This window comes from Nipponia nippon, unplaced genomic scaffold, assembly GCF_047370975.1.
Source record: "Nipponia nippon isolate SJK-2023a ecotype South Korea unplaced genomic scaffold, ASM4737097v1 scaffold_14, whole genome shotgun sequence".
NCBI lineage: Eukaryota > Metazoa > Chordata > Aves > Pelecaniformes > Threskiornithidae > Nipponia > Nipponia nippon.
In genome coordinates this window covers 220182-232312 of record NW_028262330.1, presented here as the reverse complement: position 1 = coordinate 232312, position 12131 = coordinate 220182, and the positions used below count along the sequence as shown (strand labels likewise).

At 45.3% G+C, this 12131-nt stretch overlaps 1 long non-coding RNA gene across 1 annotated transcript; it reads left to right on the top strand.

The window, feature by feature from the left end:
- The first annotated feature begins 5948 nt into the window (after positions 1-5948).
- On the top strand, positions 5949-8574 carry LOC148056377 (uncharacterized). The gene is made up of 2 exons (XR_015703345.1): positions 5949-6952; positions 7767-8574. It is a non-coding gene; the product is annotated as an uncharacterized LOC148056377 (long non-coding RNA).
- The last annotated feature ends 3557 nt before the right edge of the window (positions 8575-12131 follow it).

Here is a 12131-nt window from a genome sequence, read left to right as displayed (position 1 = left end):
ACTGCCTTTTTCCCCTCCCTTTCTTTTTAAAATGCATGATCAGCTCCTGACACCTTCACACAGCTATTACTCCTTCTCCAGATCAAACTCCAGCTGCCTCCAGTGTAAGACTGGAGAATTCATGGAAAGAAAAGTATTAGACATTCTCTCGTATTTGGCCAGCTTTGCTTCAAAGTGACGCCCAGGCACACTGAATATTGTCCTATGCACACCTGCATCCAGGCCAGCTCTGCACGGGGATCTATGCCATCTATTTATTTCATGAGCTGTCATACCCTGGAAAAAAGTGTCAGTTCTAAATGATTCTGATCACTTTTGCACGTCCAAATTCAATATCTCAACTATAAATCCTGCTTACACCCTGGCAGGCCTGATTTGCAGTTAAGGATACTGATTCAGGCATATCAGAAATGTGGTGGAATCAAGATAATCAAGGAAGCAATGTAATAGCAGAGAACAAATTATGCTGCAAGAATAGAGAGGCATATTTGAAAGTGGGCTGGAAAAGGAGAGGCAGAGCAAAAGCAGGCAATTTATTGCTGATTCCTGTTTTTTCAGTGTAGTAAAACTGAAAGCTAACTGCTAACATTGCAGAAAAAAACCTCACATTGTTGAGTGAATGCAAAGCAGCATATGAATCCATTGCAGCTATTAACAAAGAAATGCATATGAGGAAAAATAATCTTAGTTTTACAGTGATGGACCCTTCACTAACTTTTATTACTCAGGAAAGAGACCTCAGAGCTATAATAAGTCACCAGCTTCATGCTCAGCAGCAATGCAAGAAGCAAACATGCCAGTTGTTTGCCAGAAAGGCACCACGAGCAAAACTGGTTCAACACAGTATAGCCACTTCTTGCTTAAAATTGAGAGATTTTCCTCAGTTTATCACATCTCGCGTTACTGGAGTACAACATCAGACTGTCGCATACTATGACCAAAGCCACTTCACTTAGCGTATCAAATGAAGTATCAAGCAGCTATCAACGGAAAATGCTACAGGTCTAAACGCTACAGAGCAAAGCACATAAATCCAACATGTGCATGCAACTCACACAAGTCTCCCCAGGCAGCTTTAAGGCCAAACTGCAGCAGTTGGCTAAATCCAGTAGGTGCTGTAAACATTTTAAGAGAAAGTTTGGCTCGTCTTTATTCTGCTTTCCCAGGAGCAAACACTCCATCAACGTAGTTTGAGACCAAGGAGACCACCAGTCAAAAACCAGAGTTTTATATGCACGCTGAAGGCTTGCTGCTAAATCCAATCTTCCCAAATGTTTATCACCCGGAAAGCTACCTGTCTGTAAGGAGAGCTCATGTTTTTGCCACAAGAGAAAGTGCAAATATCATAAATTTAGTTTCAAAGACCAAAACACTCAAGTATACATAATTTTAACTGTCATTAGATTTAACTACATGTCAAGTAGCTGCTGTTACTAGTTTAAAGCTGTCTAGGAAGAGGATAAAACAACATAGTAAGAGCAAATATATAAAAAAAGCAATGAAAGAACCTACCTCAATGATAGAGTGAAGCATCCACTGACACAGGACCAGATAGGATTTGCCACAGCAGCTCTGACTGTAACTACCATCCTGGTTGATTCAGGTATCACCCGTTTCACACAGACATCCTGTTACTCCCATAACAGAGTTAATTCATTGGCACCAGCTGCAGTTCCAGCCACAAAACATCCAAGACCTGTTTTTTCAGATGTGCCAAAGGCAGCACAAGTGGTGCACCCACCAATGGACAGATCCTCAGAATAAATTAATCCTCATGGAAAAGAAAGGCAAATGCCGAAGTATGAGCATCAGTAAGGTAGTTCTTTGAGCACTATGGACAAGAGGATGAAATATTATGACAAAGATTACTAACTCTTAATCACTATGCCTCAAAAAGAAAAAATAAAAGGGAGGGAGGTTTCATCCATAGCACAGTGGCAGCAGGTACCCACATGCTTTGGGAACCAATGTAGCCATGCTCCTTCCAAGGTTTTCTTTTCCAAGAAATCTTGATTGTTTTCAATTATTCAATCTGGTGCACAAATCTGAATGAGCACAATGGTGCGCTCCAGCTTTTCCTCTGTTTGTGTTTATTCAAAACACTAAGGGAAACACACTGAGCCAGCCTCCTGCTGATTACTTGTTTAGTTTACGGTTTACTGCTCAAAGGAGAGTGTAACATAATTAATTCATAAACTGCAAGTACTTTACAAACAAAATTGTTGCATCCAAAATGCCTATGTAAGTTGATGAGTCACTAGTACTCTCTGATATCCTTGAAGGCAAATTTCTGTTCTGTGTCCAGAACAGGGACTGGAGAGAGCTCGGTACTGAGGACAAGCAGGCTATGGCAGCGAGACGCAGTGTGCCGTGAGCCCCAATGACTCCAGCAGCCGCTGACCCAGCTGCCCTCGCAGGACAACATCTCTGGGCCATCAGAGGTGCACCAAGAGAGCACTCCAGCCAGCCCACTTTGGAGATGTTGGACCTGACTTCAAATGAGAGAAGCAACTCCACCAAAGTCAAAGGACGAAGAGTTTTGTGGATTTCATCCTTGTCTTATGTATTGCCAAAACATTCAGATAGTTTGGCAACATTTAGCTAAACCTGGAGAGGAGTAAGGCAGGAGTGAAGCAGCAGGTGGGTCCCACCTGGCATTGACTGAAATGTGCAGGTAGCCCATGGAAAAGAAAGTCTGACTATGAAGGATATGGGCCAAACCACGCAGGGAGCCCAGGACTGACGTAGAGATATATTACAGTTCAGGCTGAGATCTCTGGAAGAAATACATGTTTAATTTTGCACAAAGTCTGCCTATCGTATGTTTTCAACTGAGACTATGAATCCCTTATTTCATGCAAACTGAGCTTACCAAGGAAAAACTACAGGGCCAAGTCTTGAAACAATGAAAATAGGTTGATTTCCACTGGAGTCAATGTAGTTGTACCAATTTAAGCTTAAAACAAACAAACAAACAAACAAAAACCAAAACCTTTGATTCCACTAAACACAAATTTCAGTTGACCACATTAATAACAGTCAAGATATCAAATGATCTCACAAATGATGAAGTACTCCATTTACTAGAACTTGCAGTATTCAAATGTGAGGTCTACCCCAAGTCACACTAGAAACAGTGCAAAACAATATAACATAAGGTGGAATTTCCAAAGCTTTCCAGTCCTTGGAGTATCAGAAAATGGTATGTTTCCTCTCCTTAAGTGCAGCCTGTGCTGAACATTCCTGTGCTGTTCCAGCCTTCTCCTTCATGACTGGATTTCAGTGCAGCAGCTTTGGCCATCTGGCTTCATTAAAACATCATTGTGTCCCCAGCTTTTTTTTGATGGACCAAAAATAGTAAGTGCAGTTTCCCATTTAGCAATCCCTCATTAATCAGTGCTAGCTGGTGGGTTGATTACAATTTAGTTCAGCTAATTGAAGAAGAAAACCTCTTTGTAAGCTGCTGGGGCTTGATTTGCTTTCTGCTGTCTAAAAATTCTGCCTTGATTTGAAACCTATGTCTGAAAAGATCAGCTTTTGGGCCAACCTGCAACAGAACATACCCTGAAGCAAATGTCTAATGCTGCCACACTTCTGCACCACAGCAAGAGAGGAGCTTTAATTTTTGCTATCCCTGATCAATGGATGGAGCTAAAACCTAAATAACCTTTAAGAGAAAACAACTGGTGCCAAAGCACCATGCAGCAGGACCAGCCATGGGATTTTGGACACTAGGTGTTCATGCAGACCCCATTGTAGTTGCTCTTTATGGCTGCCCTCGCCCAGGGTAGGTTGGGCTAGGAGATAAAGGACATGTTCATGCCCAGCTAGGAGAGGGCTCCATCCCATCCATGCAGCTGCTGCCCTAAGACTCCCTGTCCAGGTTAAAGGAAAGAGTTTGGCTGTAATGCATGAAGTAGCTGTACTCAGCCACGAGAGAACTAAAAGTTATCTTTCTCCCATTCTACAGTAACACTAGACTATTAAAATCCTTGACTGAAAAGAGAAGTCCACAGGCTTTGATACCTAGGTTTGGCATGCTTGAGGATTATCTTGGATGTTTTAAGAATTACAAATACCTCCTTCAGACATTTTTCTTGGAAGAAAAAACCTCCTCAAAGCCTTGGTGGTGAAAAGCAAAAGCCCAGCCTATATCCCCACACCTGAACAACAAAATACCCTTCTCAGGGACAGGAGGTGGTTCCAGGAAATCAGCGTGTCCCCACAGAACAGAGGGGAGAAATGGGGATGTGCTGAAGATGCTTGGCTGAAATTGAAGAAATTTTAGTTAAACTGGCTCCAACACAGACTTTCATGGGAACCCAGGCAAGTCGATTAATTTTTCTGTATTTAAGATTCTCATCACTAACTTGCACTTTCTTTCTGCCAACCTTTGTCCCTCTTGCCTATCTAGTATATAAATTCTCCAGGACACTGAGTACCTCTTGCAAAGTCTGTGTAGATATTCAGTACAGTGGGGCCACAAAGGTGACCAATGACTTCAAAAGCAGCTGTGATACAAACAACAAATTTCAGCTGCCAATGTTAAAAGCCAAGGTGTTTACTATAGAGAGGCTTTAATCCTGTACAAAGCTGGTGCTGTGGTGTCAGATGTCTATACATAGACAGCACACATCATCTGTGCTCCCGAGTGAGAAAGTGGCAGGAGATGTCTCTGCAACAGGAGAGACCGCGCTCTGTGCATGCCGCTTGCTAGCTGCTCCATGGGATGACTCTGCCCTGCCCAAGCCAGGTTATACAGCTGCCTCCCGGGTCAATGCGGTAAATATCCATCTTCCCCCTGCCCCCTCCAATGAATAATAAAGCAGTTTTTCTGCCCTGCTGTAAAAAGAATGGGTATCTCTGGATATGTGCTTATGCAAGAGCTGCACTGACATATTTGGAGCTTCTCTGACTGGTCAGGTAAATCCATCACTGACATGTAAAAATGCTGCCCGAATGGGTTAGCTATCATTTTGCATATCGTGGCTAAGGAAAGCAGGCTAATGTCAGATGACTCCAGTATTAGTTAAATGCAGTTGTTTCTCCTTAGAGAGGCAACCTGAATTTGCAGCTTTGGGAGCTTGAAGTAGCTACAGTACTACCCAGCACTGCACTAACACCAACTGCAGCTGCCCATAGCCCATCTGAGCCTACAAGGTACACCTGAAAATTGGCTTTGAATGGTTTAGAAACTGTAGAAACTATCTTTCACAGGGCTTCTCCATACAAGCGTGCAAGCATCTGTATGTGTTACTCCCTGATGTAGCTCAGCAAACTACAGAAGCACTCCTCTGGGAGAGAAGCTGAGAACATCAGACCAGAGCAAACCTCCCGGCACAGCTGCAAAACAGAGAGATGAGATGGTATGCATACTGGAAAGGACTTTTGCAGCTTTGGGTAAGTCTGCCGGACAGGGACAGAGAAGGGCTGTGGATCTCTGTCTCCTGGGGGTTAGCAAACTCCTCCAGAAAAGCACATGTCTCAAACTGCTTAGCTGTGAACAGGAGGAACAGTGTGTCAGGATGTCCCCTCTGTCTCTCCTGCAGGAAGGTGAGCTGCCATCCCAGGTCTGGACCTTGAACAAGTACCACCGCATCCCTGTCAATAAAGAAAAGCTCACAATATTTGCTTTCCTTACTGAAGTCCTTTGAGATCAATACACAAAACAACAGTACGCTATATACTTCTTGGATCTTCTCTTTAGCATAAACTAACATGCAGTTCTATGTTTTCTTTATCTGAGTGAAATAATTTTCAAGAAGAGAGAGGATCTGCCAGGTTGATTGAGAAAGGGAGCAAGTAATGTTGAGGTACAAGCCAGGGAGACCTGAGAGCTCTGCCCAAGGCCACGCTGAGCCGAGGCTGTCTACCTGGCATGGTGAAAGACAGCTACAACCATGAGAGATTTAGCATCTCTTCACTGCAAGACCTGGGTGTCCTGGTTTCAGCTGGGATAGAGTTAGTTTTCTTCTTAGTAGCTGGTAGAGCGCTGTGTTTTGGATTTAGGATGAGAATAATGTTGATAACGCACTGATGTTTTGGTTCTTGCTGAGCAGAGTTTACACTAGTCAAGGACTTTTCAGCTTCTTGTGCTCTGCCAGGTGCACAAGAAGCTGGGAGGGAGCATAGCTAGGACAGCTGACCCAGACCGGCCAAAGGGCTATTCCATACCATATGACGTCATGCTCAGTATATAAGCTGGGGGAAGAAGAAGGAAGGGGGGGATGTTCGGCGTGATGGCGTTTGTCTTCCCAAGCAACCGTTACGTGTGATGGAGCCCTGCTTTCCTGAGGATGGCTGAACACCTGCCTGCCGATGGGAAGTAGTGAATGAATTCCTTGCTTTGCTTTGCTTGCGCGCGTGGCTTTTGCTTTACCCATTAAACTGTCTTTATCTCAACCCATGAGTTTTCTCACTTTTACTCTTCCGATTCTCTCCCCCATCCCACCGCGGGGGAGTGAGTGAGCGGCTGTGTGGTGCTTAGTTGCTGGCTGGGGTTAAACCACGACAGTCCTTTTTGGCGCCCAACGTGGGGCTCGAAGGGTTCGAGATAACGACAGATTTAATTGGAATGTGCTAGATCGAAGTTATAGCAGGTATTGCTGTTTAGGTATTAATCGGCAGGCTTCTGTACTTGCCATGGGGCTTGCTTGCCTTACTGTATATTAGAGTCTAGTGCTCGTTAGTGGCTGCTTTTTGCTTTTGCTGCTTGCTGAACTGCTTATCATCTTACTCTGCTGTGCCTGGGAACATTTTGATAACAGCAATGGCCATGCGCCTGGGCTGGCAGATGGCCAGGGCATTGCTGCTGTTTCTGTGCTGCTGTACTGGACAGGCTGGAACTCCAGTGTGAACTCAAGTCGAAGGGACTGTGACCTGTGGATGAGTCCATGCGGGAGCAGGACACCCCGAAGCGTCTGTGGATGTGGATAAGCCCATGCCAGAGCAGGTATGTCTCGAAGCATCTGTGGCCATGGTTATGTCTGTGCCGCAGCAGATATACCTCTTGAAGGGATTGTGGCCCAAGGATAAGTCCATGCTGGAGAAGGTACACCTCGAAGCATCTGTGGCTGTGGATAAGTCCATGCTGCAGCAGGTACACCTTGAGGCATCAGTGGCTGTGCATGAGGTCATGCTGGAGCACCTCAAAGCGTGTGGCCATGGGTAAGGCCATGGTGGAACAAGCTTACTTCTGAAGAGACTGTGGCTGCGGGTAAGGCCACGGTGGAGCAAGTTTACTTCTGAAGAGACTGTGGCTGCGGGCAAGGCCACGGTGGAGCAGGTATATCTCTGAAAGCATTGTGGCCCATGGAGAAGGCCATGTGGGAACAGGTGCACCTCTAAGTGACTGTGGCTGTGGATAAATCCATGCCGCAGCAGGTATACCCCTGGAGAGACTGTGGCTCATAGACAAGGCTCCGCTTGGAGCAGGTAAACCCCTAAGGGACTGCAGTCTGTGGATAAGTCCAAGCCGGAGCAGGGGCAAGGGGAGGAGTCCATTGCAGTGTTAAGCCCAATGGTCTGGTCCAAAGGGGCCAGGGGTGGAGATTGTAATGGAAATACCTTTAAATTGTTGTAACCTGGGATTTGAGTTGCATGTTATGGGAATTACTATAGCAAGAACCCCTTATTGCTAGCCAGGCTAGGAGCAAGGGGAGGAGTTCCTTGCAATATTAATCCTGGCCCAAAGGGGCCAGGGGTGGAGATTGTAATGGAAATACCTTTAAATTGTTGTAACCCATGATCTGAGTTGCATGTTATAGGAATTACCATACCAGGAACCACCTGAACCAATGGAGAAGAAGCCTTATAAGAAGCAGTGCAAGTGCAGCAGTGACCCAACCTGAGCTGGCTTTGGTGCCCAATAACTCCATGCAACACACCACCTCTCCTGTCCTGAGTGACCACCATCACAGATGGAGCCCAAAGTCTCGGACTAAATGAACTCAATGGACATTATGTGGACATTTGTGGATGTTTATGGACATTTTACAGACATTTTACAGGGGTGGTCCATAAAATAAGTGGGGTGGTGGTTAATGAGGATGTATTGGATAATGTGGGACCTGAGCATGATGTAAATGGTATGGAATAAGGGGTGGATACTGTCTTGGTTTCAGCTGGGATAGAGTTAGTTTTCTTCTTAGTAGCTGGTAGAGCGCTGTGTTTTGGATTTAGGATGAGAATAATGTTGATAACGCACTGATGTTTTGGTTCTTGCTGAGCAGAGTTTACACTAGTCAAGGACTTTTCAGCTTCTTGTGCTCTGCCAGGTGCACAAGAAGCTGGGAGGGAGCATAGCTAGGACAGCTGACCCAGACCGGCCAAAGGGCTATTCCATACCATATGACGTCATGCTCAGTATATAAGCTGGGGGAAGAAGAAGGAAGGGGGGGATGTTCGGCGTGATGGCGTTTGTCTTCCCAAGCAACCGTTACGCGTGATGGAGCCCTGCTTTCCTGAGGATGGCTGAACACCTGCCTGCCGATGGGAAGTAGTGAATGAATTCCTTGCTTTGCTTTGCTTGCGCGCGTGGCTTTTGCTTTACCCATTAAACTGTCTTTATCTCAACCCATGAGTTTTCTCACTTTTACTCTTCCGATTCTCTCCCCCATCCCACCGCGGGGGAGTGAGCGAGCGGCTGTGTGGTGCTTAGTTGCTGGCTGGGGTTAAACCACGACACTGGGTAAGCCTAAGGAAAAGCCTGCCCTACTGGGAGGCAAGCTGAAATGTGGACACTGCACAGCATGCTGCCGCTCACACAGAGGCAGGACAATGCTGAGTTATCCTTGGCATGTCTCCCCTAAGCTGAAGTGATGTTTATAAGGGTGCTCTTTTAAATTAAAGGAAAATATATCCAAGCTGAGTTAAACGGCAGATGTTTCTTTAGCGTGAAGTTTGGCAGGGGATGCAGAACAGGATTGTTCTGGCACCATCTAAGGCGGCACTCTTGTGGAGGTTTCTGTCTCTGTTTTATTTATGTATTTCTTGTAAATCTGTAGTTCTCGTTCGGGGATGTGCAGAGCTTGCGTGACAGAGGGTGGAAGGGACTCACGATGCCTACTGATGGGGGAACCAAAAATTGTCTATGGACAGCAGAATAACCATGTAGGATAGTGGATGCCTATCGGTGGGCATATGCATGTGGTCGTGTCAGTGTGAAAGTGTTTGGAAGGGCAACTGCATAGTCCCTTTGTGCATGACAGAGGCAGACAAGCGTTCAGTGCACACATATGGCTGTGCACATGAGCAAAAGCACCACATTCCTCCTAACCCGCTCTGAGACAGCTTTGTTAACATTCCTGGTGGATCAGCAGCAAAGATAACAGAGCCTTCTTTCAGTCCTGGAAAGAGCAAGTGTACGCTTTGGGTAAAGAGTCACGGGGAGACAATCAAGAGCCACTTGCACTGACTTTCATCCAAGGAATTTTCTGAGACTTTCCTAGAGATCTATATCATATCTGCTTAGCATCACCCCCACAGCCTCTACGCATCTCTTACTGCAAGGCGCCAAACCAGCTTAGCAAAGCCAGGGGAATGCAAGAGCCTTGTAATAACAGCACCTAACCCCCCTCCAGGGATGATCAATTTGTCCTTCATCATTTTTGTAACAGAAAGCTATATTGGGCTACAGTGAATTTCTCTGTTCTTTGCATCCATTACATTGGAAAAACCTCAACAGCAGCAATATATCAGAAGCACCGTAACAACTGGCAAACTCAGCTTGACGCACGGTACAGAGCAAGGAGGGAACAAGGGGCCGGCTCTGCATGTATAGTGTGGGGAAAGCATCACTTGCAAGCACTTTGCTACACCTATAATTATGGGAATGTACAAATGGATGTAAAGACTGCCCAGATCCAACGTGGCCCAGAAGCTCAGTCTATTAACAGCCAGAGGCATGGGGGTGAGACCCCATCCCAGCCTCAAGCAGGTGACCTCAATGTCCATGCCCTCCTACAGCCTATGTTGCAAGTGCACCCCACGCCTCTTCTCCATCCTGAGAGGGACTTGCGTCTCAGTAGGGGATAGACCTAATGAAGGCTCTCCACACACAGCTCTGGGATGGCTCTGCATCGACATGTCTAATCCTTTAGTTTGATTCACAATTTTGTAGATAGCATAGGAGTTACAGAAAATGTGGCTGGTTCTGAAGTCCAATATAGCAGGAACAGTGTGCACCCTCTGTAACTAGCAGAGCCTGAGTACTATTAGTCAGTACCTGACAGCAACAGAAAATCAGTATAATTGGCATCGTACAGTATGTGGTTATCCTACAGGAAATTACACCTTGCTGGACCAAGCCACAATAAAAGAGCTTGATATAACTCTGCAGCTCAGTGCATTGGGGCCCTAGAGCAAATCACTATTATTTGAAGCACAATAAATATGGCACCAGTTCAAAGGCCACTGCAGATGGTGAAGAGTATACCACTAACCTTAGCAGGCTTTGGATCAGCCCCTGTAGGACTGTGCATCCCTGCTGTCTCAAGTCCTGGCCCATGTTTTGCAGCACATGGGTACATCTCACAGAGCCCCAGCTCACTTGGGTGTGAAATGAATGCTGCCCATTTTGGCAGAGGTATGGACAGGGAAAGCAGGAGACAGCACACAGAGGAAGAAAAATTTTTTTTCTTCTTTTTTTTTCTCTTGACTACTAGTGATTTCTATGACAATCCCCATGGCATTCAATACATCAGAAATTAAAGACGCTACTATAGAGAAACAGCAGGTGTGCATGGGTGGGAAAGCTTTAAAATAATCACTTTCAAACTAATTATTAGATAACAGTGTTGTATATGAAGCTACTTAGATAATGGCATGTTAACAGCTGGCAGGACTGACGGTGCCTATTCTGCTCACACAGGCACAACAGAAATATGTGCTTTATCTCCTAGCCATGCTGGGTGCAAAATGCATTTCTCTGAAGATTTTCATTCACTCTCAAAGCACTTTGAAAACATGGAGAGCTATTTGTCCAATTATTCACCTAGCTCCTCCCTTGTCCTCCCTCTTCCTCAGCACTGCAGTTTGAGCAAAAATATTCGTTACATCCTCAAAAGCGTGCTTCTTTTTTTGCAGTCTCGCATACATTCACTTGTCTCCTTAATTCTTGGCCCCTCACTCTTCTCATTAAAACAAAGTATTTAACAGCACAAGATTGCTTCAAGAGTCTAACAAAAAGATTTACCACATGCTTAAGACATGGAAGCTCATCCAGAGTCAGAGAAGCATACTGTAGCAATTTAAAAACTGCTGTAGATGAACCTCTAATTTTACAACCTACAAAATAACTCCAAGTTTTTTCAGTATGGCCCATGGAAAAAGGAAGGGGGGTGTTTTCTGTTTCCTCAGGCAGCTGCATTTACATGAAGAGTAATCTTCAAAAGTGTCACCGATCAGTCGAATCCCTGTAAGCACTTGGAGGACAACCTTCCCGCAGAGCTGGGGCTGTTGCATTAGGCTCATATATCCACCAGCGGCGCTGGGCTAAAAGTACAGGGTATAAAGTCCTCTCTACTGCCAGCAGGACAGGCTGGCCCCAGGACACTGGAATGAGGAAAGCATCCAGGTCGTGCCTTTTTTGAGGCCTGAAGAACAAATTAGCGTTTCAAGGCTTGGTGTCAAGAGACAGCTATCAAATGCTTTGGCTGTTAGTGCTACTACAGCAATGAGAACAGATTAAGCAGAGAGATATCTAGAAACCAAGACCATATACATCAGTCACAAAAGGAATCTCAATCCTTCTCTAGAAGAACGGATGTTCTCATCACTGATTTTTTAGGTAGGAGTCATCCTGGAATGTCATGTTTTATGGAAACATTACCTTGGCATCCAATGTGGGCCTTTTCAGAAGAGATTAGTAGTTTAAACTTTCTCACAAATTGACATTTTTCCACCTTATGAAGTCACCAACCTTTTTAATTTCTCTGTCCATCCAAGACAGAGCAACGACTGAAATCCCTGTGGAGTGTGAGGAGGAGATCTTGGCCCAGGGGCAAGACTGGGAGAAACCCATACTCACACAGTGCCTGCTCTGGAGAGGTCTCTTAGTCTCATCTCCCACAAACAGTGACATTTATCCCAGGTTTTTATTTTCTTTCTCTCTCCCGCCCCCCCAAATGATC